The sequence below is a fragment of the Marmota marmota genome, unplaced genomic scaffold (assembly GCF_001458135.2).
Source record: "Marmota marmota marmota unplaced genomic scaffold, marMar, whole genome shotgun sequence".
NCBI classification, from domain to species: domain Eukaryota; kingdom Metazoa; phylum Chordata; class Mammalia; order Rodentia; family Sciuridae; genus Marmota; species Marmota marmota.
In genome coordinates this window covers 16,626,470-16,652,381 of record NW_026000068.1, presented here as the reverse complement: position 1 = coordinate 16,652,381, position 25,912 = coordinate 16,626,470, and the positions used below count along the sequence as shown (strand labels likewise).

The 25,912-nt window shown below is 37.3% G+C and overlaps 1 pseudogene; it reads left to right on the top strand.

Moving 5' to 3' along the window:
* Nucleotides 1–3,188: 3,188 nt before the first annotated feature.
* Nucleotides 3,189–25,912, top strand: part of LOC107146332 — a 126,756-nt pseudogene continuing 104,032 nt past the window's right edge.

Genomic DNA, 25,912 nt, shown 5'->3' with positions numbered 1-25,912 from the left:
TGTACTCCATTATCTTCTTCCCTTCCCCACCACCCTAGTTCCCAAAGACTGCCCAAACATCTCCAGTGTCTTACTCTTCCACCTCCACTAGCCTGTTAAAGCAGTCTTACTGTGTTTACCAGGGCTTCCCTTGGTCAAACATCATCACCTTCTATTAACTTACCCTTCTCCTCTTCACTCATTCAAAACACATTTATCAAGTGCATCCCAGAAGTCAGATCCAAGGCTAAGGAGGGGTTGGAGATAAGGAGAAGAACAAGACCCAGTCTCTACTCTCAAGGGGATGGAGGAAATATTCAAGGGCATAAGGGTCAGAAACATTACATTACATTACATCATGAAATAGCACAGAAGATTCAGCCTGCCTTGGTGCACTGAGGACAAGCTTTAACCCACCCATCCCCCAATTCCTTTGTGCTAAAACAAAGAAATAAAACAAGAAATACTTCCAGACTAGCCCTGTCAAGTATAGGACATCAAGATTTCACTAGGATATCTAAGAAGTAGGCTGAATTTAGGGCAAGACTACCTTCCAAGGAAGGCTCACACGTGGAGCAAGTATATTTCTAGAAAGAGGTTTGTGTGCCAGGAGAAAGGGGATCAATGTTGTGCAAAGAGATGCATTGCAGGGGGACATATGTATACTCTCTCTCTCTCTCTCTTTATCTCTGTAAATTTTTGTTCAGAGAGAAGGAAGTATAAAATGAACTTAAGATCACAAATATAGGAGGCAGGGCTGGGGATGTAGCTGGGGATGTGGAGCACTTGCCCAGCATGCCCTACGCCCAAGGTTCAATCCATAGCACTGGCAAAGAAAAAAACAAACAAACAAATATAGGAGGAAGGATATACACCAATGCACTTAAAAAAAACAGAAGTGCTTATGTTGAGTCAAACTAATATAATGTTGACTCTTTGTAAGTCAACAAGTAGAACCATAGACAGAATTGGAGAGACCTACAGGCCATCTCCTTCCCCAAATTTCTTGGAAAAACTTGATACTCCCTTGCACTGTTATAAAGACTGCTCTTTGTAATAGTATTACCGAAACCCTTTCAATGGAAAGATCTCCTACTTGCAACCTAAACAATGGCTACACTTTCAAAGACAACTTTCAAAGTTGCATGTTTTGACCTATAGAATAAATGTTTAAAAGGGAGAAATGGGACTCAAAACAGCATAAATTCCCCAAAGGGTATTATTGAAAACCAGGCCAACTGAAGGAGACAGAGATGAGGTGGAAAGAACTTTAAAGTTTCCTTCTGATGCTGCCTTCTCTTCATTCTTCTTTTGGTCATTTCTTTGCTCATTATAAAAATATTTATTAAAAATTTCTCAATGCCAGCCTCTGTGCAAAGTGCTAGAGTGGTGGAAAGGAATCAACAATTCAGCTCATCCCCTTAAGACATCTTTCATCTAAGGGAAGGGCACAGAGTAAAGGATCATATTACAGTGAGAGGAATACACAACAGAGATGGGTGCCAAACACCATGTGAATACAAAGAAGCAGTGCCTCATTACAGCTGAGTGGGTCAAGGATATCTGCTCATAGGAGGGGACATCTGAGCTGAAACTTGAAGGTGGTAAAGGATTTTTTAAGTGGAGCAGAGAGGATGGAAGGGAAAGTATGTACGGAACTCTGGAGATAGAACATCTTATATGGTGATGGGAAACAGAATAACTCAGAATAGTTCCTCTTTCCCTCCATGCTCACAATACAAATGACAATGCCAATTATTTTAACCTTCTTATAACTCAGTTCAGACTAGCAGTAGCTCACAGGCCCCATTGGAGGACCTGCCAACCGCTGCAGATCATTGAGTGTGTGCAATTGCCCCATCATGCAGACTTCGCTGTTCTCGAGGTTGGACCTGTAGGCCACTTCGAGGTGATCATCCAAGACTGGTAAGGACCTTCTACCTCAAGTCTGCCCATCTGGAAGCAAAGAGGGATGGAACTTCAGACACCCTGGAGTTGTCAAGTTGCTGTGTCCCCCTCCCAAAAGTTCAGGCCCCTTGTTTTAAGGTCAGTGAAAAATAGCCTGAAACTTGAGCTTCCCTTGGGCCTTGGGAAAGAAAAGCCTTTAAGGAACAGCAAGCCTGTCCTCAGGAGAAAGCAATTCTGCATAACACCTGCAGAAGTCAACAAAGAGTAATTTCATGTTTTATCCAAACAAATGGTGCCAGAAATTCCCCAACTGTAAAGTGACAAATGGAGAGGAATGCAATTTAAGTTCTTAGAAAGCAGGGCAGAATATTCACCTACAGCATTAAAATTAATTAATTAATTAAAATTAAATAGCTTTTTTAAAGCCCTGCATTAACATAATGTAGCTCTCTGGCCAGCTCCTGGGCTAGGAGCTTTTATTTGCATTATCATGAACTGTAGAAATGGCTATTTAACTTTTTACTTGCCTAAAAATAATGACATTTGTATATCATCCATTCAATCCTCACCTAATTTCCTGGGGTACTTTTATATCTCCCTTGATACTGAGAAGAAAGTGAGAGAGAACTTAGTAACATGCTAAATGGTTCTCTCTCTCTCTCTCTCTCTCTCTCTCTCTCTCTCTCTCTCTCTCTCTCTCTCTCTGAAACACACACACACACACACTTCCTTTGGGGCCTGTGTGATCCCTGCTCCTTCTCCAACCCTGGCTCTGAGGTAGGAGACGGCACTAGCACTGTACACTTGCTTCTGCCCAATAGGAAGCTCAAGAGCCCCAGAGCCCCAGTGCTCAGGCTTCTCAGGCTTTAGCTTTCCTGCCCCACCAGATCCTATCCTGCTCACTAGTTGCCCACTCCCTCTTCTCTGTAGTTCCTCTCCTACATCCCTGGCCAGCTTCAGCAGCAGGACAACCTCATGTCCCTGGTTTTCCAATAGGGTCTACAAACATCGGGGACTATGGCTAGTCCCTCCATTTATAAAATGAAGATAAAGGAGAAAATGTATCGAACAGACACTTTGCACATCATGCTTTCTACTACATTTGAGACTATTATTTTTTAAATAAAAATTACAAACTGTTATTTATTCCACATTTATCAAAATCAGCTCTGTGGCATTTTGGAGCAGAAGGGGGCCTTAGGTGCTGTGGTCATGTGGTTGACTTAGGTGCTGTTGGAGTTGTGTTTGTTCTCAGAATCCCCTCACAGCCACTGCCACCTCCCCTCATCCTCGCCAGGGGCATGAATACTTTTTCTCCTAAAGGAAGATTATTATTATTTCAAGTGGAATATGTCATTAAAGATATCAAACTTGGTTCTGCATCCCATTGGGATCCAGACATCAGAAGGTGTATGCCTAGCGTGAAGAAAATAATTGCCTGTCCTCTCATGGAGCCTATCAGCATTGAGAAAACCGTAGATATTGATGCCTATATAGGTTGTGCTATGAGTGGGCTAATTGCTTATTGACTTTAATCAATAAGGCCAGAGTGGAGACAGAGAACCATTGGTTTACCTACAATGAGACAATCAGGGTAGAAAGTGTGACCCAGTTTGTGTCTAATCTGGCCCTACAATTTGGAAAAGAAGATGCAGACCCAGGTGCCATGTCTCATCTCTTTAGAGTAGCACTGTTATTTGGAGGAGTTGATGGAGAAGGACTCCAGCTGTTTCATATGGACTCATCTGGGACTTTTGTATAATGTGGTGCTCAAGCAATTGGTTCTGCTTCAGAGGGTGCCCAGAGCTCCTTGCAAGAAGTTTACCACAAGTCTATGACAGGGAAAGAAGCCATCATAATCCTCAAACAAGTAATGAAGGAGAAGCTGAATGCTATCAATATAGAGTTAGCCATAATGCAGCCTGGCCAGAATTTGAACATGTTCTCCTATTCCTCCGAAAATCACCATTGTCTGTGCATTTTTTTATTATGTCTGTATATAAAGTAAGTCTGAAATAAAGAAATACTTAAAACATTAAAAAAGTCAGCTTTGTGCCCCATAGTGAATATAATAAGCTCCAAGGCAATCTACACACCTGCAAAAGGCACTTTGGAAGGGTCCATGGCATTTTGCCAACTGCAGGTGCCACATTCTACCTCACTAGAGATTATGAAAGACCACAGAAAATACAAACAGGGAGGTCTTTTTTGTTCTTGTTTTGCTTTGTTTCATCTTTCTTTCTCTCAAGTTTTTAATTAATATTCAAGAATTTATAGGATAAAGCCATCTCTTTTATAAGGTTCTTTGGACTGAAATCAAGATCTCCCAGAGAGGGACATAAAAATCTCAACATCCAGAGAGTTCCTATGGAGGTGCCAACCAGGATAATACAGATTCTTTGAAAACCACAGAACTGCTTAGTTCTTTCAATTCCTCTATATTTTCTCCGTGTAGATAGCACCAAGGAGAGAGACATATTCTGCTAGTGATTGGCTGTCAAAATTAGACCTAAAGCCTGCTTACATAGCTGGAGAATAGCCACTGAGTATTCCTTCACTGATACACAAGACCATTTTCTCATCTGGCTGAGCATTTTAATCATTGCCTTAGTATCTTGTATGGTGCTAGACATTGAGTATGTGAAGTGCTTGAAGATGTTAAGGCATTATAAAATTAGATACAGATGAAAAATTATAGTAAAATAATTTTTATGTTTTATATGTTTCCTGTTATCAGTCAACTCCTGATGAATAACAGCAACCACTGAGTCTTATTGGAAAATAATAATAAATGTTTATTTCTCATGGTGTGAAGATTGGCTATGAAATGGGTTGATCTGGATTGGGATTAGCTTGGTGGCTTTCACCACGACTGTTCAACCCCATTATCCAGAGCAAATCACATAGCTAAGCCCAAGGTTGAGTATAATACATTCTTCTCACTGAGCCCAAAGCAAGTCACAGAAGGCCAAGCCCCAGATCAGTGGGCTTAAGGGATCCATAAGATTGAGGGAAGGGAAGAAGTGTATTTGAACAATAATATTGTGTGCAACACTTCCTTTTATCTGTTACTGCACATTTACTGATTCAGCCCCAGTAAATCACAGCATTTGTTTTTTGACCAAGTATTGGATAAATCTTTCAACTCAATAAAACAATAATTAAATGAAAGATGACTGCCTATATAAATTTATTCCCTGTGAGGAAGAACCCCCTTTCTTTGAGCAAACAATTCCAAGTGGGAAATGAAGAAAAAAATATTTCAATTATGTCATTGTTTAGATATGAATTCATGTTTTGAAGGCTTGGTCCCTAATACATCAGTGATCAGAGGTGGAGATTTTTAGGAGTGTTTGAATTATAAAGGCTCTGACCCCATCAATTGATTAATTCATTAAGGAGTCATATTTGATGGTATTTGGGGGTGACCAAAACTGTAGACAGCAGGTCTAGTTGCAGGAAGTATGTAACTGGGGCCTTGTATTTGTCTCCAGCCCTTTCCTAGAGCGTGATCTTTCTCCCCTCTCACTTTCTCCTCCCCCTCTCAGCTTCCTGGCAGCCATGAAGTGAGCAACTCTGCTCTACCACACCGTCTGCCATGATGTTCTGTCTCTGTAGTCCCAAAGCAATGGAGCCAGTCCACCATGGACTGAAAGCTTTGCAATCCTGAGTCAAAATAAATCTTTCCTCCTCTAAGTTGCTTTTTTGAGTATTTTGTCGCAGAGGTAAAATGCTAACTAATGCAATTTATTTAGATTGAACACTCTCTTTAGTTTTCTCTGGAATTAGTTGCCTTTCCAGTAAAATGTTCCTGTAAGACTATTTACTTATGCTGAACACAGTGCCACATACCTGTAATCCCAGTGACTCAGGAATCTGAAGCAGGAGGATTGCAAGTTCAAACCCAGCCTCAGCAACTTAGTGAGGCCCTAAGCAACTCAGCGAGACCCTGTCTGTCTCTAATAAAATAAAAAAGGACTGGGGATGTTGCTCAGTGGTTAAGTGCCCCTGTGTTCAATCCCTTATTTAAAAAAAAAAAAACTATTTATTTGTATACTGGCAACATATATTTTTAAAAATAACTAACTAATATATTTGTTAATTGTTTTATATTCATTAGCTTATCTAGAGAATAACAAGAATTTTTAATTTTTAAACAGCTTTATTGACATATAATTTAGATATCAAAACTTCACTCTCCTCCAAATTTTCCCATATTAATTATGCAATGCAGTGATTTTTAATAAATTTAAAATTAACTAGTAGATTTTGAAATATTCAGAACCCTAACCACATTCCCATTTTACAACATTTTCAACATCCTATAAAGATCCTTCATACCTAACTATAGCCAAAACACTTTTTCACTACCAAGCTTAGGCAACCACACCCCTATGTTATATCTAAAGATTTGCCTTTTATGACATTTTATATAAATAGAATCATAGAAAGTGAGGTCTTTTGCATCTGGCTTTATTTCACTTAGCATAATGTGGTTTTATTTGGGGTGTGAGGAGGATATTGGGAATACCCAAGGGCACTTTACCACTGGCCTATATCCCTAGGCCTTTTTTAGATTTTTGGTTTGTGTTTGTGTTTTTGTATTTTTCCTTTTTGAGACAGGTTCTCACTGAGTTGCTGAAGCTGGCCTCAAACCTGCAATCTTCCTGCCTCAGCCTCCTGACCCTCTGGGATTACAGGTTTGAGTCACCATGCCCAACAGCATGTTCTTGAGGTTCATGCATGTTGTAGTATGTATGCATCTATAATTTATATTTTTATTGCTGAATATTATTATTCCTATACATGGACATAACAATATTTTTGTCTAAAATTCTATTTTGCATGATATTTTTATAGCCACTAAGGCTTTTTTATGGTTCCAACTTGTATAATAAACACACACACACATGCACACACAGATGTATATACATATAGATGTATACGCATACTTTTAAAAATTAAACTGTATTTTTAGAGTTTAAGTTTACAAAAAAATTGTGAAATATAGTATAGTTTCTGCATAGTTTGCCTCCTGTTTTTTCCTATTATTTATACTTTACATAGCATGTAATTTTTTTAAAATTAGTGAACCAATACTTTATGGTATTTTTATATTAATACATTATTAATTAAAGTCAATACTTTAATCAAATCTCCTAATTTTTCCTCTAAAGTCCATTTTCTGTCCCAGGATCCCATCCAGAGTGTCACATAATACTTCCTCGTTGCATCTGCTTAGATGATTCTCAACAGCAACATTTTCTCAGATTTCCCTTGTTTTTGATAATCTAACATATATATTGAGAAATGTTTAACCAGGTATTCTGCATAATGTCCTCTATGGTTGTTATGGTTTGGATGTGAGTTGTGCCCCCACAAAGCTCATGTTGGACAAAAGGAAGGTTCAGAGATGAAATTATTTGATTATGAGAGCTGAACTCTAACAAGTGGATTAATTCGATTCAAGGATTGATAATTTGAATGGATTACTGGGTGGTAATTAGGCACGTGGGGCTTGGCTAGAGGAAGGAGGTCACTGGGGACATGCCTGTGGTGATTATATTTTGTCTCTAGCTCCTCTTCGGCTGACTGAGCTAATAATGTTTGTCAAGTTCTCTACTGCAAGTTACTCTTTTAGTTCTCATTTCCATGCTATCTTTGAAAGAAATCACTATACTCTCTACCCACACTTAAAGCATGGGGAGTTATGCTCCTTCTCTTTTATGCTACAGTGTCTGTATAAAGTATTTGGAATTCTTCTGCATGGAAAGTTTGTCCTTTTTCTCCCTTTATTATGTATTCAATTGTTTATTTATACTAGTATGAGCTTATGGATACTTATTTTATATTTTGGACTATGACCCAATAGTGCTGTATTTGTTTTTTTGTTCAAATTGCTCCAGCTATTGGGGAATCTTTCCTTTCACTTCTGTGTCCCTTTGACAACAGCAGTGTCATTTCAGTTAGAAAAAATGCCTCCTGTCATGTGACATCCATTTACTTTCATTGTTCGATTCCACAAAATATATGTAGAGCAGAATCATAATTGTTAAGCTATACCCCCATAGGTAATAACTTTATAAACTAAAGACAGTACTTATGCACAGTTTATTTTTGTTGTTAGTTTTAAAGACACCACTTATTTCCAAAGTAACCTAAATCAGCACCTCTTACCACTCCCTTCAGTGATGTTGCTTCATTCATTTGTAATACGTACAATTAGAATATTTTATCACATTTTGGATTCAATCCTGGAGTTCCCTCAACCTCCTAAATCATATATTTACATTTGCACAATTAAGTCTCACTTTCTTGCTATAAAGTTTTGATAAATGCAGTGTCACGTATCCACAACTATATTACCATGCAAGATCATTTCAGCACCCTAAAATATTCCCTGTTCTTCACCTTTCTTCCTACTACCACCTCCTACCAAATCATGGAAAACACTGATCTTTTTACTATTTTTGTCATTTTGTCTTTTCTAGACTGTCATATAATAAGATCAAAGAGTATGTAGTCTTTTTAGAGTGGATTATTTCATTTAAAACTATACATTTGGCATTACCATGCGCTTATTTTCCATAGGTAACCTTCTATGAATGTACCACAGTTTATCCATTAACCTACTGAAGGACACACTAAGGACTTCCAGTTTTTTGGTAATTACAAATAAAACTACTATAAACATTCATGTGCAGATTTTTGTATAGAGATAATTTTCCAATCAGTTAGGCAAAGACCTAGGAGAACAGTTGCTGGATTATATGGTAAAGATTTTGTTTAATTTTGTGAGAAACTTCCAAACTGTATTCCAAAGTATCTATACTATTTTGTATTCCCACCAACAATAAGAGTTCCTGTAATATTTGTAGCAGCAATTGGTATTTTAGTCAGTTTTTTTGCCACTGTGATCAAAAGACCTAACAAGAACAATTTTAAAGGAGGAAGTTTATTTGGGATTCATGGTTTTTGCGGTCTCGGTCAGTAGATGTCCAACTCCTTTGCTCTGAGCCTGATGTGATGCAGAACAACATGGTGGATAGGTGCAGTGGGGAAAAGCAGTTCAGGACAAGACCACCAGAAACAAAGAGAGCTCTGCTCACTAGAAACAAAATATAAACCTCAGACACACTCCCAGTGATTTACTTCCTCCAGCAATACGTTACCTGCCTATAGTTACTACCCAGTGGATTAATGATTAGGTTAAGGCTCTCATAATCCAATAATTTTATCTTTAAGTTTCTTGCATTATCTCACACATGAGCTTTTGAGGGACACCACTTAGCTAAAACATAAAAACTGGTATAGTTTTGTCTATTTCGATACATGTATTTTATGCTTTTACTTTTTACTTCTTATGTATTCATTGAATCTTTTTTTTTTTTTTTTTTTTTTTGGTACCAGGGATTGAACTCAGGGGCACTTGACCACTGAGACACATCCCCAGTCCCATTTTGACATTTATTGAGACAGGGTCTCACTGAATTGCTTAGAGCCTCACTTTTGCTGAGGCTGGCTTTGAACTTACAATCCTCCTGCCTCAGCTTCCCAAGCCACTAAATTACAGGTTTCATTGAATCTTATTTGAATTTATTTCTGCAATTTTGCCACTTTTATCTATAATAATCTCTTGATTTTTATTTCTATGTTCCTCCTTTACTACTTTTATGATATTAATATTTTCTAGTTCAACATTTAAACTCATTTACTGAATGCTGTTATTGACTGATTATTTGTACCCTCTCCCCACAGATTCATGCACTGAGGTCCTAACTCCCATTGTGATGATATTAGTGAAGGTGGGGGGTTTCTGTGATGGGATAGTGTTCTTATAAGAAGAGAAAGAGTGATCAGAGCTCACTTTCTTACTTTCTACTATGTAATGACACAATGCAAAGGTGGCCATTTATAAACCAGGAGAAGGGCTTTTACATTTGGTCAGGAACCAAATCTGCCAGCTCCTTAATCTTGGACCTCTTAGCTTCTAAAACTGCAAGACATAAATGGTTTTTTCTTAAACTACCCAATCTATAGTATTTTATTAGTCAAACTAATACAGATGTCTTTTACTATATATATTTTAGGTTTTATCAGCCATTATTTCTTAAATTTTTTTCTTTCCCTTTCTCTTCTTTACTCTGAGACACTTATGTTTGATTATTTGGTAGTGTTATTTAGGTCTCTGAGACTGTGCTCATATTTTTTTCTTATTCTGTAATTTCTTATAATTCTTGGTCTATCATCAATATCATTCATCCATTCTTTTTTGAAGTGTTTTTTTGTTTGTTTTTTTTTTCTTTTGGCAGTGCAGGGGATTAAAACCAAGGTCTCACACGTGTAAAGGAAGCATTCTACCACTGCCTCTTCATTCATTCACTGTATTTTGCTACTGACTTCTGCTGTAATGAATTTTTCACTTCAATAATTATGCTTCTCAACTTCAGAATTTGAGGTTTAAAATAATCATTATCTCTTTACATTCTCTATTTGGTAAGTCACTAGTGTTACATTTTCCTTTAGTTCTCAAATATTATTTCCTTTATCTAAACATATTTATAGTAATTGCTTTGAAGACTTGCTTTGCTAAGACTAATGACTGGCCCCTCAGAGACAGTTTCAGTTGATGTTTTTCCCTGTATATAGCCACATTTTTCTGTTTTTATTGCATGGAGATTTTTAAAATTGGACATTTGAGATAATATATCATAGCAGCTCTGGAGTCTTATCCCCTCCAGGGATAGTATAGTTGATTTGTTTATTTAAAGACTTCCTAGGTGAATTTTATAGTCTGTCTCTCCACTTGTATACAACACAGATGCTCTACTCAGGTTTTTTCTTGTTTTAGTTCATTTTGTTTTTAAGCCTGTTTGCCTAGCATAATGGTTGATAAAAGATTGATTTGACATTGTGCATAAACATCTTCGGCTTTCACTGTTTGCCAACAAATCTGTATGGATTTAAGGAATGCAATCAAAATTTGGGAAGTCTGTGAGTCTCTCCTGGTTCACACCTTCTGCATATTCAAGGCTTCACACTCATAATAACCAGAGGCTTCCAAATCATCAGGGCCATCTGAACACTTCTGAAGGCCCACAATCACTATCTTAGTCTCTAGATTTCACTTCTAATTCAAATTTTATGGCTGGTCAATCAATCTGTTGATTGCCCAAGCAATATTAGGAACTCAGGCTATCCACAATATCACCCTTCTTAAATTATTTGCTATTATTCCTGGATTTTTCAAAACTCTCATTTTTGACAATGCCCCTAAGTATGTGTGCTGCACTCCAAAGTGAATCAGCACCTTCTGGTGAGGAGCCTGACTGCCAGTCCTCATAGCTTGCCCTGCTCTGGTAAGTCATTGACAGCACAGCTAGGGTGGGGAAAGGGAGGAACCCCAGGATATAATGCCATGCTATTCTTAATACATTCTTACTGATAGTCTTGCTATTCCTACTGAAATTTACCTTTTCAAGTAGATGAATGTCTTTGGTTGATTTCTAAAATCCTGAAGTGTTCATGTATGGTTTTCTATTTGCTTTTGAAAGATAGGATTTGCCTCTGCACTCCTACTTCAGAAATCCCACCTCAAAGTCAAACTTTTGCTTCAGAGCAGAGTTCATTGTAACATTTGCTTATGACATATAAAAAAGAGAAATAAATATAAGACTTATTGAAAAAATTAAAATTGGGCAATATCTCATTTTTTTAAATAAATGGATTCAATACCAGAAAGACAAAGCTACATACAGATCCAATGCAATTCTGGTTCAAATGTCAATGGATTTCTTTTTTTTTTTTTTTTTTGAGGGGACAGGATCTCGCTAAATTGTCCAAGCTGGCCTCAAACTCACAATCCTTTTTCCTCTTTCCCTGATAGCTGGGATTACAGGTGTGTACAACTACTTTGAGCTTCAGTAGAATTCTTGATAGAATTCGATTAAACAGTGTGGATCTTGGCAATGTGATAAGACAATGGTATGGTATGGAAAGCCCACAGATTGTGGTAGGTGGAATTCTAAGAATGATCCCCAAGGATCCTGGTCCTTCTACAATACACTCCCCTTTGATTGGTTGTGGAATATGATAAAATAATATACTTCATCTGATTATGCTATATTTTATGGAAAAGGGGAGATTATCTGGTAGTTCTAACTTGATCACATAAGCTCTTTAAAAGCAAAGAATGTTTTCTGGCTGGGGAAAGAGGAAGGAATTGAAGACATCCTGTGTAGAGGGACTGGCATGCCACTGCTGGCTTTGGAGATGATGGAGTCCATGCCAAGGAATGGGGATGGTCCTGAGTTGCTGAGAATGTCCCCAGGTTCACAGCCAACAACAGACTTCAGTCTATAGCTTCAAGGAATTGAATTCTGCCAACAACCTGAGTGAGCTGGAAAGCAAGATGATTCCCCAGACCTCCAGATAAGAGCACTAGCCAGCCAACATCTTGATTTTGGCTTTGTGAGAAATTTATGAGATCCCAGCTAAGCCTGGTCTGCAGAAATGAGAGGTAACAAATGGATGTTGGTTTAAAATCCTAAATCTTTGGTAACTTGTTATACAGCAATAGAAAAGTGATCCACAGTCCTATAATTAAATAGCTACTTGCTGTATGACAGAATGGAAACTGAAGATGGTTGGTAAAGTAGGGACTATTTGATTAGTAATTCTGGAACAAATGATTATACACAGGGGAAAAAAAGGTTGGATCTACCTCAAAATATGACAGTAAAATAGAAACTTTTAAATATTTATGACATATTAGAAAAACTTCATGAACTGGGGGAAAGGAAGAATTCTTTAGTCAAAAATGTAAAATACATTTTTGTATTTTAAAGGATTGAAAATTCAACTACATAAAAAAATTAAACATTCTGCTCATCAAAGGTCAGCATTAAAAAAAGAGCAAGAAAGGAATAAAAAGACAACAAGGGAGAATATCAGTAGTCTATGGCATCTCAAGAGTCAGAAGCATGTTTGAAGCAGAAGTTACCATATGTTGAATGTCAGTGAGAGATGGAGCAGGAGGAAGATACCAAAGCGTGCACTGGATCTGAAGACACAAAGAACGTTTGTTACCCTACCAAGCACATTGTTAATGGAGTAGGTGGAAATCCAGGCTAGTGCATGGGCAGCTGGGTCTCTTGTTCCTCACCTTTCCAGATAATGCCACATCTTCCACAGTGTCCCTAATGTCCTGTCACTTGATTACTATTATCTCTCCTAAAATGTGTAAGCATTGGCAGTACATTTCTACTTTGCTTTTATTCTATAACAGAACAAATAGAAATGTGATCTGCTTCACTACATGACCTTGACAATTCTACCATTTTTCTGACATTTCTCTCTATATATGAATGAGAATGAGAGAAACCATAATAAAATTGTGGCAATTCCTATAGTTGAAATCGTTTTTAGGAGACTGAGCTTTCTGGAGGATCAAAGAATGGCAGTTTGAGGTGTGGCCAGCCAGTGCCAAATCCCTAAACCTCATATATGCATTTTGGGTCCCAAAGATAGCCTGAAAGAATCTTCACTCCCTGCCTTCTTCCTCTCGTTGTCCCTTCCAAGACTGATCTAATTGGTCATTTTGGCCCCACTACTTCTTCAATAAAAAATTGATGGTTTAGCTACTAGGTGTCCCCCCAAAAGCTCATGTGTGAGACACTGCAAGAATAATCAGGATTATTGGGTTCTGAGAGCCTTAACTCAATCAGTGAATTAATACCCTGACAGGGATTAATTGAGTGATAACTATTGGCAGGTAGGGTGTGGCTGGAGGAGGTAGGTCCCTGGGGGAATGTCTTTAGGATAAAGATTTGAGCTGAGCTTAGTGTCTCTCTCTCTGCTCCCCTCTCTCTGTCTCTGCTTCCTGATATCATGTTCCCAGCTACTTTTCTCCACCAGGCTCTTTCCACCATGATGTTCTGCCTCACCTTGAGTCCTGCAGAATGGAGCCAGCCTTCTATCTGAAAATTCTGAAATCTTGAGCCCCAAAATAAATTTTTGCTCTTTAAAATTGTTCTTGTCAGGTCTTTTGGTCACAAAAGTTAAAAATATGACTAAAACAAGAAGTCAAGCAAAAGAGGCGCAGGGGACAAAAGCAGAGGCCTGACCTGTGCTCCCCCACAGGGGGCTATACCTCATCCGATGAAATCTTGAAAAGATTCTCTTTCTTCAACATTATCCTCCTCTAGCAAAAATAGCTCCTAAACTGTATAAGCTCTGAGTGTGCAAAAGGATTTCAAATTTTCCCTAATGAAGATTATAATTAAAATATTTAAATGGGTTTTTAATTTTCTTTCTGGGCCATGCTATTTCCTAGCCCTCTTCAGGAGCTCCTATTGTTCAGTCTTGACAGAATTCTCTGTTAGAAATTATAGCCTGCTGCCTTTCAGCATCTTCATTAAAATGCAATGCTGCCAGATATATCTGCATGCATATGAATGAAGCATCTATAGAATAATTAAGTCATGAATAACACATTGCTGAGCATGGCTTTTCCTGAATAGGAAGAGAATGTTATTTATGAACCCAGAGATTTCATATTATATTAAAAAATAATTGGCAATACCAAGTATTATTTGAGGGCTCATTAATTTAAATTATAATCATTCCGTTATAAACTCCATTTTTTTTAATAAAATGGCAATTTACATTGGAAAATGAATGCGAATTTATATGTGATTTTTCTTCATTTTACTCAAAAGCCCACTCAAAAGCTTTTGGCAATGGAAGTTGCATAATTTGAGACTCTTCTTTTAGATCTATTGTAAACAAAAAGCCATTAGCATTACCGCAACCAACAGGCCTCGGTTCAAACTTATAGTGACATATCAAGGGAAAAACAGACTACTTGGGATAATATATAACATATATGTTGTTGTGTTTTCCTGGTACCTGACTCACAGCTCCTTATAACTTTTTATTTTCCGATTGACTAGAGCAATAAGAGTATCTTTTGTTAAGATATTTGACCTTTCTGTTTGCTTGTTTATTTTTGAGGGTATAAAAAGTGTTCAAAAATTAGATTCACAATTAAATACTAAAAAAAAAAAACCCACTTGATCTATAGTCGTCGGTCATTCACATAACTCCAGAACAGATTCCAGAACAATAAAAGTCCTTTTGTTACTTATAACAATCCCTTTAAGCCACCCAAGTTTATGTTTATGAGATGGTCTTTGGAAAGTCCCTAGAGAACTTCATACTGGGGGATTGGTTGCCTGCAGAACCAACCAGGAAATTGGAGGACTGGAACTTACAACTCCACAACCTAGGGAGGGAAGACCAGCTAATAGTTAAGTTGATTCATCAGTGGCCAACTTAATCAATCCATCATGCCTCTGTAATGAAGCCTACATGCAAACTTAAAATAAACTGAGTTTAAGAGTTTCCAGGCTAGTGAACAAGAACCCAATTGAATGCTAGGAAGCTTTTACACCCATGACAGAAGGATGCTCCTGCACTTGGACCCCTTCAAGATTTCTCTTTAACTGGCTGTTGTTTTATGTACTTAAAATAGGCTTTGTAAAATGTGGACAAATGTAAGTAAAATGTTTCCCTGAATTCCATGAGCTGATCTGGCAAGATGATCAGACCCAAGGAAGGGGATGGTTATGAGAACCCCAACTTATAGCCAGTCTTAGAAGTTCCAGAGACCCAGACTTGGAATTGTCATGGAAGAGGTTCTAAAGAGGGAGACATCAACTCTGGATGATGGAATCCTTGAAAAACACTACAGAAAAGAATTTCAAAATGCATCAGATAGAGGCACAATCAGAGATTTATTAGAAAAACGAGGAGTTTGCATTGAAAGAAAATGTGAGCTATCTTTAGGATAAAGATTTGACATGCACTTTTGAAGTCTTAGACTCTTCTTTTAAAAGAAATTAGCTGAGAGGTAAGCTTGAAAATGTGTGTGAGGATAACATCAGTATGGCAATCACAAAATGGTTTATAGTAGTCTGGCTGGACTCAGGATCTCTCAGGATCTTTAATCAATATCTCCTTTATCTGATCAATAGATAACATTAGTAAAGTGCCCTATATATAGCTTTTGTATCTCCCTTTGCTCAATCTATTCTAAAAATACATGTTTTAACACTGCACAGAAAAATTTTCCAAAGTGGGTGAATCTGCAGTTAAGATTGTGAGTGAAGATTTATAGATATCCCAGAAATTTGGGAGTTACAAGTCTGGGAGGGATATCAGCTTTGGGAGTGAAGGTGTGAGTAACTTTAGCAAAGGCTTCCAGGTTAAACTATAATCTCATTTTCCTTCCTTTTGTCTCCTTTCTACCTAATTTTTATTTTATTCAGTCCTATCTCAGAACTGACATCTGGAGTGAAGGCAGTTTTGTGGGACTGAGCTCACCACTGTGTAACCTGCTGCTACCTCCAGGTAGACAGTGTCAGATGAAATTCAGTTAGAGGACATCAGGCTGGTGTCCACTGCAGAACTGCTTGCTTGCGTTGTGGGACTGTGGTCACAGAAGCATTCTGTGTTGTGAGAATATAATAGGAGGGGGAAAGCAGTTTTTTTCTACTCACTATTCTAAAATGGTTCTTAGACTCTTAAGGAATATTGTAGAAGGAAAAGCTGAGCTTTTCTGAGCCTACTCCTCCCCCCCCCCAGGCACTGTGTCAAGAAGGGATCTTTTGCTAAAGCCCCAGCTTAGCAATGACAACATTCTAAACGTGTTCTAAAGTTAAACTCTATTACAGTTTCAGCACTGCTTAATATTTAGCTCTGTGCCTCCTGAGACGTGGAGCCATGGAGTACTGTTTGTTAGGGTGGTAGAGGCAGAAAAAGGAGGAGCAAGTGAAATGATGGAGGGGAAGTTTAGAGACAGAAAGGGACATGGCTTAAGGCTAAAAGGAAAGTACAAGAATGTCTCTTCCTCCTTGGCCTCACCAGGATCCCTTGGTTGTTCCTCTTTCTAGGTCCTAGTTCTTTGGGATTCATTTTTTTAAATGGATAAATTGTGCTTTATTTGTATGTTAGAATACTGTGCAGGAAAATAAAAGAACAAAGTACTAGTGCTACAAACTTTATGACCTCATTTATACTGAGTTCAAGAACAGTCGAAAGTAATTTATAATGATAGAAATAAAATGGCAATGATCTCTGTGGAGGTGTACACTGACTGAGAAGAAGCACTGGGGAGAATTCTGAGGTTCTAGCAATATGCTCCCTGTTGGTTACATGGGTATAAACATGTGAAAAACTTTTCATACATGTTAGGCATATCACTGTATGAATGCTACGTTTCAATTGAAATATCTTTTACAATTTTTTAGATAAATTGCCCAGGAATGCAATTGCTGAGTTCTATGTAAATAATGTGTATAGTTCTTTAAAAATCCACCATACTTTTTTCCAGAATGGGTATGTTATTTTCCCAATAGATGTTCCCAACAGCATTATATGATTGGCTAACTTCTCTTCACACTGAGCTTTTTTCTTCTTTTTCAGTTACACATGTTACAAAGTCCCTGAGCAAGAGGCTAACCCCAAGTGTCAGTGGAGCAAAGGATCTGGCCTGGCCATCAAGAGAACCTACTTGAGGTCTTGTGCATCGCTTTCCTCCTTTCCACTTTCCATTTTCTCTTCCAGGGTCCCTAGTTTCAGCTCTCTTCTCGTTTCATCAGGATCACAGCAGTTTCCCTTGTGGGGTTCCTGCCTATAATCTCTCAGCTCTATACCCAGTGTTCCACCCTGCCTTATTGTCTGTCACAAATCCCATTCAAGTGAAGAACACTCCCAAGATCATCTCTGACTATGTCATTTCTCTGATAAAAATTCAGTGGTAACTTCTGATCCCCTTCAGGGTACATTGCAAACCACTCAGCATGGTTCAAACAGCTGTGCAGAACCTGGAACCAGAACGCATCTCTGGCTTCCTCTGGCAGCCCCTGCATGGTCTCCTCCCTCCAGTCTGATCTCACTGGTCTCTGAGTTCATCATGTTTCATGTCCTTTCACATGCAGTCTGTCTACCTGCCATCTGTTCCTCCTCTATCATGCAGCTCAGAGGCATGCCTGTCCTGCAGATGTTCCCTGACCATCCTTACACACTTTGCTTTTGATGCCCCCCTCTGAAAACACTTTCTTATACTGCAGGACAGCAGTTCATTTGCTTTTCTGTTTTCCCCACTAGGGTAAAGTCTTCCTGAAAGTAGGAAAGTGTTTGACTTTATGTTCCTGGATTTGCCCCAGTGTGCAGCAATCAAAATTCCTTTAATGGAAGGTGAACAATACATAGAATGAGCTAGAATGAGATAGGCAGTCAAATTCTGCCTCAGATGGCAGTAAGTAAAAGCATTAGCCCTTGGAGAAAAAAAGGCTTGGGTTTGAATTTTGAGTCTGCTATTTACTGAGTTATGGTAAATTACCCCATTGCTCTAAGCCTCTGTTTTCTAATACGATATGATATATATATATATATATATATATATATATATATATATATATATATATATACACACACACATCCACACATACATACATATATATAAACATATATATATAATATTTTTTCTCCAGATTGAACACCCTCAATCCAAAATCAGAAACTTTATTAAACACCAAGTGGAAAATTCTGTTACATGAAACCTTTTTTTGTGGATAATATTATTAAAATATTATATAAAAGTACCTTTGATCTATGCATATAAGGTGTATATTAAACAAATAAATGTTATGTTTAAACTTGGATCCTATCTCCAGGAGTTCTCATTATGTGTATGTAAAATATTCCCATATCCAAAAAAATCAGAAATTCAAAACACTGCTAGTCCCAAGCATTTCAGATAAGGGATATTCAAATTATTTGTATTTCATAGGTTTATTCTGAAAATTAAGTGAGAGAACATAGTGTTTAGTAGGAGGCCTGACATTGGCATACAATCAATAATGGTAAATCTCAGAAATAATTACTATTTTTGTTACTATTAAAACAGCCAGTAAAATGTCCATGTTTGTGGGAGCACAATTCACAATAGCCAAATTATGGAATCAACCTAGGTGTCCATCATTGGATGAATGGATAAAGGAAATGTGGTATATATACATAATGGAGTTTTAGCCAGCCATAAAAAAATGAAATTATACCATTTGCAGGAAAATTAATAGAACCTGAGACCATTATGTTAAGTGAAAAAAAAAGCCAAACTCAGAGGATCAAGGTCATATTTTTCTCTCATACATAGAAGTTAGAGACCCAGAATAGCTAAAGCAATCCTTAGCAGGAAGAGTGAAGCAGGTGGCATCACTATACCAAATCTTTAACTATACTACAGAGCAATAGTAACAAAAACAGCATGGTACTGGCACCAAAACAGACTGGTAGACCAATGGTACTGAATAGAGGACACAGATGCTAACCTTCAAAATTACAATTATCTTATATAAATTAGACAAAGGTGCCAAAAAAAATGCATTGGAGAAAAGATAGCATCTTCAACAAATGGTGCTGAGAAAACTGGAAATCCATATGTAACAAAATGAAATTAAACCCCTATCTCTCACCATGAACAAAACTCAACTCAAAGTGGATCAAGAACCTAGGAATTAAGTGTCTAATAGAGGAAAAAGTAGGCCCTAATCTTCATCTTGTGGAATTAGGCTCCAAATACTTTAATAAGACTCCTATAGTGCAAGAATCAATAAATGGGGTGGAATCAAACTAAAAACTTTCTTCTCAGCAAAAGAAACAATCTGTGAAGTGAACAGAGGGCCTACATCCTAGGAGCAAATTTTTACCCCTCACACATGAGATAGAGCACTAATCTCTAGGGTATATAAAGAACTCAAGAAGCTAAGCACCAAAAAAAACAAATAACCCAATCAACAAATGGGCCAAAGATCTGAACAGACACTTCTCAGAAGAGGATATACAATCAATCAACAAATATTTGAAAAAATGTTCATCATCTCTAGCAATTAGAGAAATGCAAATCAAAACTACTCTAAGAGATATCTAACTTTATCATCTCACTCCAGTCAGAATGGCAGCTACTATGTATACAAACAACAATAAGTGTCGGCAAGGATGTGGGGGAAAAGGTACACTCATACATTGCTGGTGGGACTGCAAATTGGTGCAGCCAATATGGAAAAGCAATATGAAGATTCCTTGGAAAACTGGGATTGGAACCACCATTTGACCCACCTATCCTTCTCCTCAGTCTATACTAAAAGGACTTATAAATAGCATACTACAGGGACACAGCCACATCAATATTTATAGCAGCACAATTCACAATAGCTAAACTGTGGAGTCAACCTAGATGGATGAATGGATAAAAAAATGTGGCATATATACAAATGAAATTTTACTCATCAGAAAAAGAGAATAAAATCATGGCATTTGCAGGTAAATTGATGGCATTGGAGAAGATAATGCTAAGTGAAGTCAGCCAATCCAAATAAAACAAATACCAAATGTTTTCTCTGATATAAGGAGGCTGGCTCATAGTGGTAGGGAGGGGGAGCATGGGAGGAATAGATGAATTCTAGATAGGGCAGAGGGGTGGGAGGGAAAGGGAGGGGGCAGGGGATTAGCAAGGATGGTTGAATGTGATAGACATCATTATCCAAAGTACATGTATGAAGACACGAATTGGTGTCAACATACTTTATATACAACCAGAGATATGAAAAATTGTGCTGTACACGTATAATAAGAATTGTAATGCATTCTGCTGTCATTTATTTTTTTAAATAAATAAATAGAGATTACTCATATTTAGTAAAAATACTGACATGTTTCAAAAAATAAAAACAAATAGCAAAGTTTAAAAAAAAGAAGTTAGAGAAAGAAAGGGAAAAGAAAGGTGATGGGGTCGGGGGAATCTCATGAAAATTAAAGAGATCAATAGAGTAGAGGAAAAGGATGAGCAGACAAGAGAAGCAGAGGGAAGGGGAAATACTGGGGAATTATATTGGCCAAATTATACTGTTAAAACAAATCCCACCATTATATACAACTATAAAATATATAAAAAATAAATTTGTAAAAACTGAAAAAGACCATTTGGGGTTGGAGTGAAATATTTACCTTATTTTTAATGCTTATTATATAATAAAATAAATTACTTGACTTCAATGTAATCCCTAATGAAACCTCATAAGCAAAACAGACTAAGCAGACCTACAGACCAACCTTACCTGCTCCTCTATCTAGTTCCTGTTTTGCAGGGAAGAGGATCCTCAAACTTTATTTTATTAAATCTCTTCCTTTCAGTTCCACATTCATCTAGCATATGTTTACAAAGGCAATGCACTGAATGAGGCAAGACAGTCTTGAGAGACAGAAGATGTCCTAACCTCATCTGAAAGCCTGGCTTCACTGGCACTGACCCACAGGGTGACCGTAGGAAGTCACACTTGTGTGGGTATCTCTTATTTACTCATCTATATAATTAGAGACATGAACTACCTGATCTCTAAGCTTCCTCACATCACCAAAATTACAAAGAGAATCTTGGGCCCTATTCTGCAAAGGAAAAAAGAACTGTAATTGTGATGGGCCCAAGTTACAAAACTATAAATGTTCTTATTCTGCTTTGTTTTATAAAATAAAAGGCAAGTAAAGAAATTGAATATGTAAGAAGTACAATTTTCTTTATCCCAGCTGAAGAGTATTACTTTCACTTGGCTTATTCTCACACAAGCCTTGCCCTGGTGATGTTGCAGACTATTACTAGATTTCCTGTAATGGAGTCCCAGAATATAGGAGGTACAGGTAGAACAAAAGCTAGCAGAGTGGTTATCTGCAGAACAAAGAGAACCACAAACTCACAGGCAGATAGGTACAAAAGAAAAGAGGGAGCAAGAAGCAGCTGAAAAAAGAGAGAGGATAGAGGTAGCATGGCATGAATTAGGGGGAAAGTTATTGATCACTATGGGAGACAATGGAGGATTTTAATGAGTTGTCATGAGCTATACTCTCTAGTCCCCTCTCTTTCCTTTAAGATAGACAACTAAAAGAGTGAAATTCAGGACTATGTGTCCCTGAATGCAGTATTTCCTGAGGGACTGGACCAAATGGGTCAAATAATCAGTGGACTTTACATCAGCTAACGAGGAGACGGAGAGAGGAACCTATGGTACATGAACACATTTCTGCTCTGAATATATGTTTAATTTTCAGGGTAAAAGGAATGGATGAACTATGATTTGAGGTGATTAAGAGCACTGAAAAAAGAAAATTTTTACATTTCCTTGACAAGGGAAATGGGGAAATAGTAAACTTCACTACAGTAAGATGGTCAAACCTAATGAAATCCACTTGAAAAGCATAAATGATAGAAGTAAAGAAAGTATTCTAGTCATATAGGTAGGAAATCATTCTACAAGCATTTAGGATTGTTCATTACCTTTTTTTTTCTTTTTACAAACTAATGTTTAGTTCATACATATGAAGGTATAGCTTGCTTTCTACTTAATATGGCTAATACTTCAATTGAATTCTTTTTTTTTTTTTTAGTACTACAGATTGAACCCAGGGATGTTCTTTTTTGTATTTTATTTTTAATTTTTTTACTTGATTAAATATTTTTTTGAGACAGGGACTCATTTAGATGCCCAGGCTGGCCTTGAATTTGTAAGCCTCCTGCCTCAGCCTCCCAAGTAGCTGCAATTACAGGTATCTACCATTATACCTGACTGAACTTTCATTTTAGAAAGATTATTCTGGTTTCAGAATGGAGCCTGAATGAACAGAAGCAAGACAAAGGAATCTAGCTATGAAGTTGAGCAATAATTCAGATGAGGAACATGGGAATCTGAAACAAACAGTAAGACTTGGGTTTGAGCCCCAGATTCACACGCTTCCCTAAATCTTGATTTTATAGACTAGAAATGTGGAAGAGCTTTGTTGAAAGGTTTGTAAAAGGATCAAGCTTGCAAAGCATTCAGCATAGTTACTGGAATAAGAGAAAAATGGCAACCTGGAAGTAATGAACAAATATGTACGGGTTAAATTGTGAGGTTGCCTAGGCACCAAGTACCAAGCAAAGAAGCAGCAGGCCAAGGTCGTCTGTGTTGACTGTGGATCTCTGCCTTCCTAAATGCTTCTCTACAGAAGATAAAGCACACACCATTAAATGAGGGCACTGCCACTACCAACACACTATTTGTTTCTTGGCAACTCTGTCACGGCACATTTTTGGAATAAGCATCCAGAAAAGCATAAATGAAGGTGGCCAGTCACCTCCTTGATAAAACCCATACCTCCCCATGTGACTTGATGAAACTATGATTTTTCTCAGCAGCTGGGATGAGGTAAAAAATGAGATCTTCCTTTTTATGCTCTTTTGATTTTGAGGTTTAATTAGTGTTGTTTCTGGGGAATTCATGCTTTAATTAATGATGTGCCCTGAATCTCTAAAGTGAAGAATGCCATTGAAAACATGAATATGTAATGAGTACAATTTTCTTTATCCGGGTTGAGAAGCATGGGTTTTACTTGGCTCTTACCTCTCTGTATAAGGACAAGAAACTGAGGTACTAAAAGGAGCAAGGCTGACAAGGTTTTATTTGTGTATCTGTTTTTATAACTCAAGTGTTCTTTTATTTTACTTAAAAGCTGGGTCCATTAACAAGAAAACCAAAGAGGAAAACTAATCAGCTTGCTTGGGTACATTTTTAGACCTTCTCTTAACTACTTATAAATCAATAATAAAAGTTCTAAGTCAGGATTTCTCAATCTCAGCACATTTGTGGCCAGGTAATTCTTTGTTGTGGGAGACCTGTTCTGTGCTTTGTAGGATGTTGAGCACTATCTCCGACCTCCACCCATACTAGTAACATATCCCTTTCCTGAAATCCAAAATATTTCCAGACATTGACAAATGTTCCCTGGAGACACAATTGACGCCAATTGAGAGCCACTGGTCTAAATTAGACTTACTTTGCAGAGATGTCAAGACAAAGTGTATTAATCAATAATAAAAGTGTTTATTAAGGACTTGCAAAATATTATGCTTGGTAATACAAAAATACTGAATGTATTATGCAATAGTTGGAAGGACCTTGAACCAGAACTCTAGATTCATATCTGCTACTTTCTAGCAGACCTGGAGCAACTCATTTTCCGGTTCTGAGTTTCCTCATCTTGGTAAGGAACAAGTTTGAGAAATGTTGGGCAAGCAGATATCTGTTTTTGCAACTGGATGAGTAGAGTACAAGTGATATGTTGATCAAAGACTGTATGCCTGGAATGGTCAGTAGTTACACAAGGGAACCAGAACATAAGATGATCTTGAAAAGCCACATCTAAGCAATAGCATTTGCATATAGATAAAGTTATGCTTTTGAACTCAGACATACATTCCATAGCACAAACACCAGGCTAGGGAGACTTTGATGAAAGGCCATAATATGGATAAAACTAAGTACATCAAGAATCTTAATAAGGCAATTGAGATGCTTAGTCTTAATTTCCAAACTTAAGTAAAAGAAATCCTGTGTCCTATCAATGAAGATTATGTCCCTAACAAAAAGCAAACCAGGAATATTCAGTTTGAATCACAGCTTTATAAGGGAGACACATAATAAATACACCAGAAGTCTTTCCAAGGAAAACAACAAAAACAGTTTACATACCTCAAATTCATTCACTCAACAAATATTTAATAGATGCCTACTATTTAACATCTGAAAAGGTGACAGCAGGGTAATTAGCAGAGTCAGATAATCTCTGCCTTCCTTGAACTTAAATTGCACTGGAAGTGGGTAGTCAACATATAAGAATTGCTAATAGAAAAGATAGAATATTAGGTAGAAATTTGGATAAAGAAATAAAAATGAATCAGGATATCTATATTGAATATTTACAGGAAAAAAAAACATTAGAAGATGGAAATTGAATAAAGACCTAAGGAAAAGAGTAAGCATGCAAAGGGCATATTAATAAGTGCAAAGACACAAATTAAGAGTTGGCTGATGCCTTCAAGGAGTAGAAAGGAGGCCCATGTGAGTAGTGAACAGGGAGTTGGATAGAAGATGAGGGAGAATTCAAGTCATATAAAGCTTCAAAGATCCTATTAAGAGAACTTACTCTGACTGAGATGGGAAATCATTTGATGGTTTGAACAAAGGAGTGATGGATTGAATAAATTTTTTATTTTAACAGATTACTTTCCTGTGTTGAGCATAAACCAAATGGCAGTATAGACATGAATAGGAAGAACAATTAGGAGGTGCCTTGATGCACTGAGTGGCTTGGATCAGGGTGCAAAAGGAAAACATAATGTCTGGATTTGCATGTAAGAAAAAGAAAGACTTTTGGTTAAATCTAATGGAAAGATGGAAAGCCATGAACCAATATGGAGAAGATGAAGGGAAAAGATTTTCAATAGAGAAGTTGAGGGATAAAAAACAACGGGGGAAAAAAAAGCTATGAAGGAAAAACTTGGACCATTCACAAAACTTTCGAGCCTCAACTAAAAAGTAAAAGTTATAAGTATGATTACAATTTAATTCTGCATAATAAGTAGCACTAATGGAGTGGGTGATCACGTGAGACTGTGACATGGTAATACAAGCTTTAATTCATCCTTCCTATGAACTAGCCCCTTCAAACACTTTGTAATCATTTTTTTCATTTAATCCTTAATCAATCCAATTTTACAGATGAGTGAATCATGGTTTGTAAATGATTAAGGTATGCAAAGGCTGGTCAAGGTCTAAATTGTCAATACTGTTAACTCTGAGATAATGTTATTTTATTGTTTCACTATTGCACTGAATAGCAAGTAATGGCACACACCTGTAACTCCAGCTAATTAGGAAGCTGAGGGAGGAGAATTGTAACTCAAGGCCAGCCTGGATGACTCAGCAAGACTTAGTCTCAAAATAAAAATAAAAAGGGCTAGGGATGTATCTCAGTGGTAGAGTGCAGTTGAGTTCAACTTCCAGTATCACATACATACACACACACACACACACACACACGCACAGAGGTGGGGGGGAATAGTAAGTGGTATACATTAGAACAAGCTGAGAAG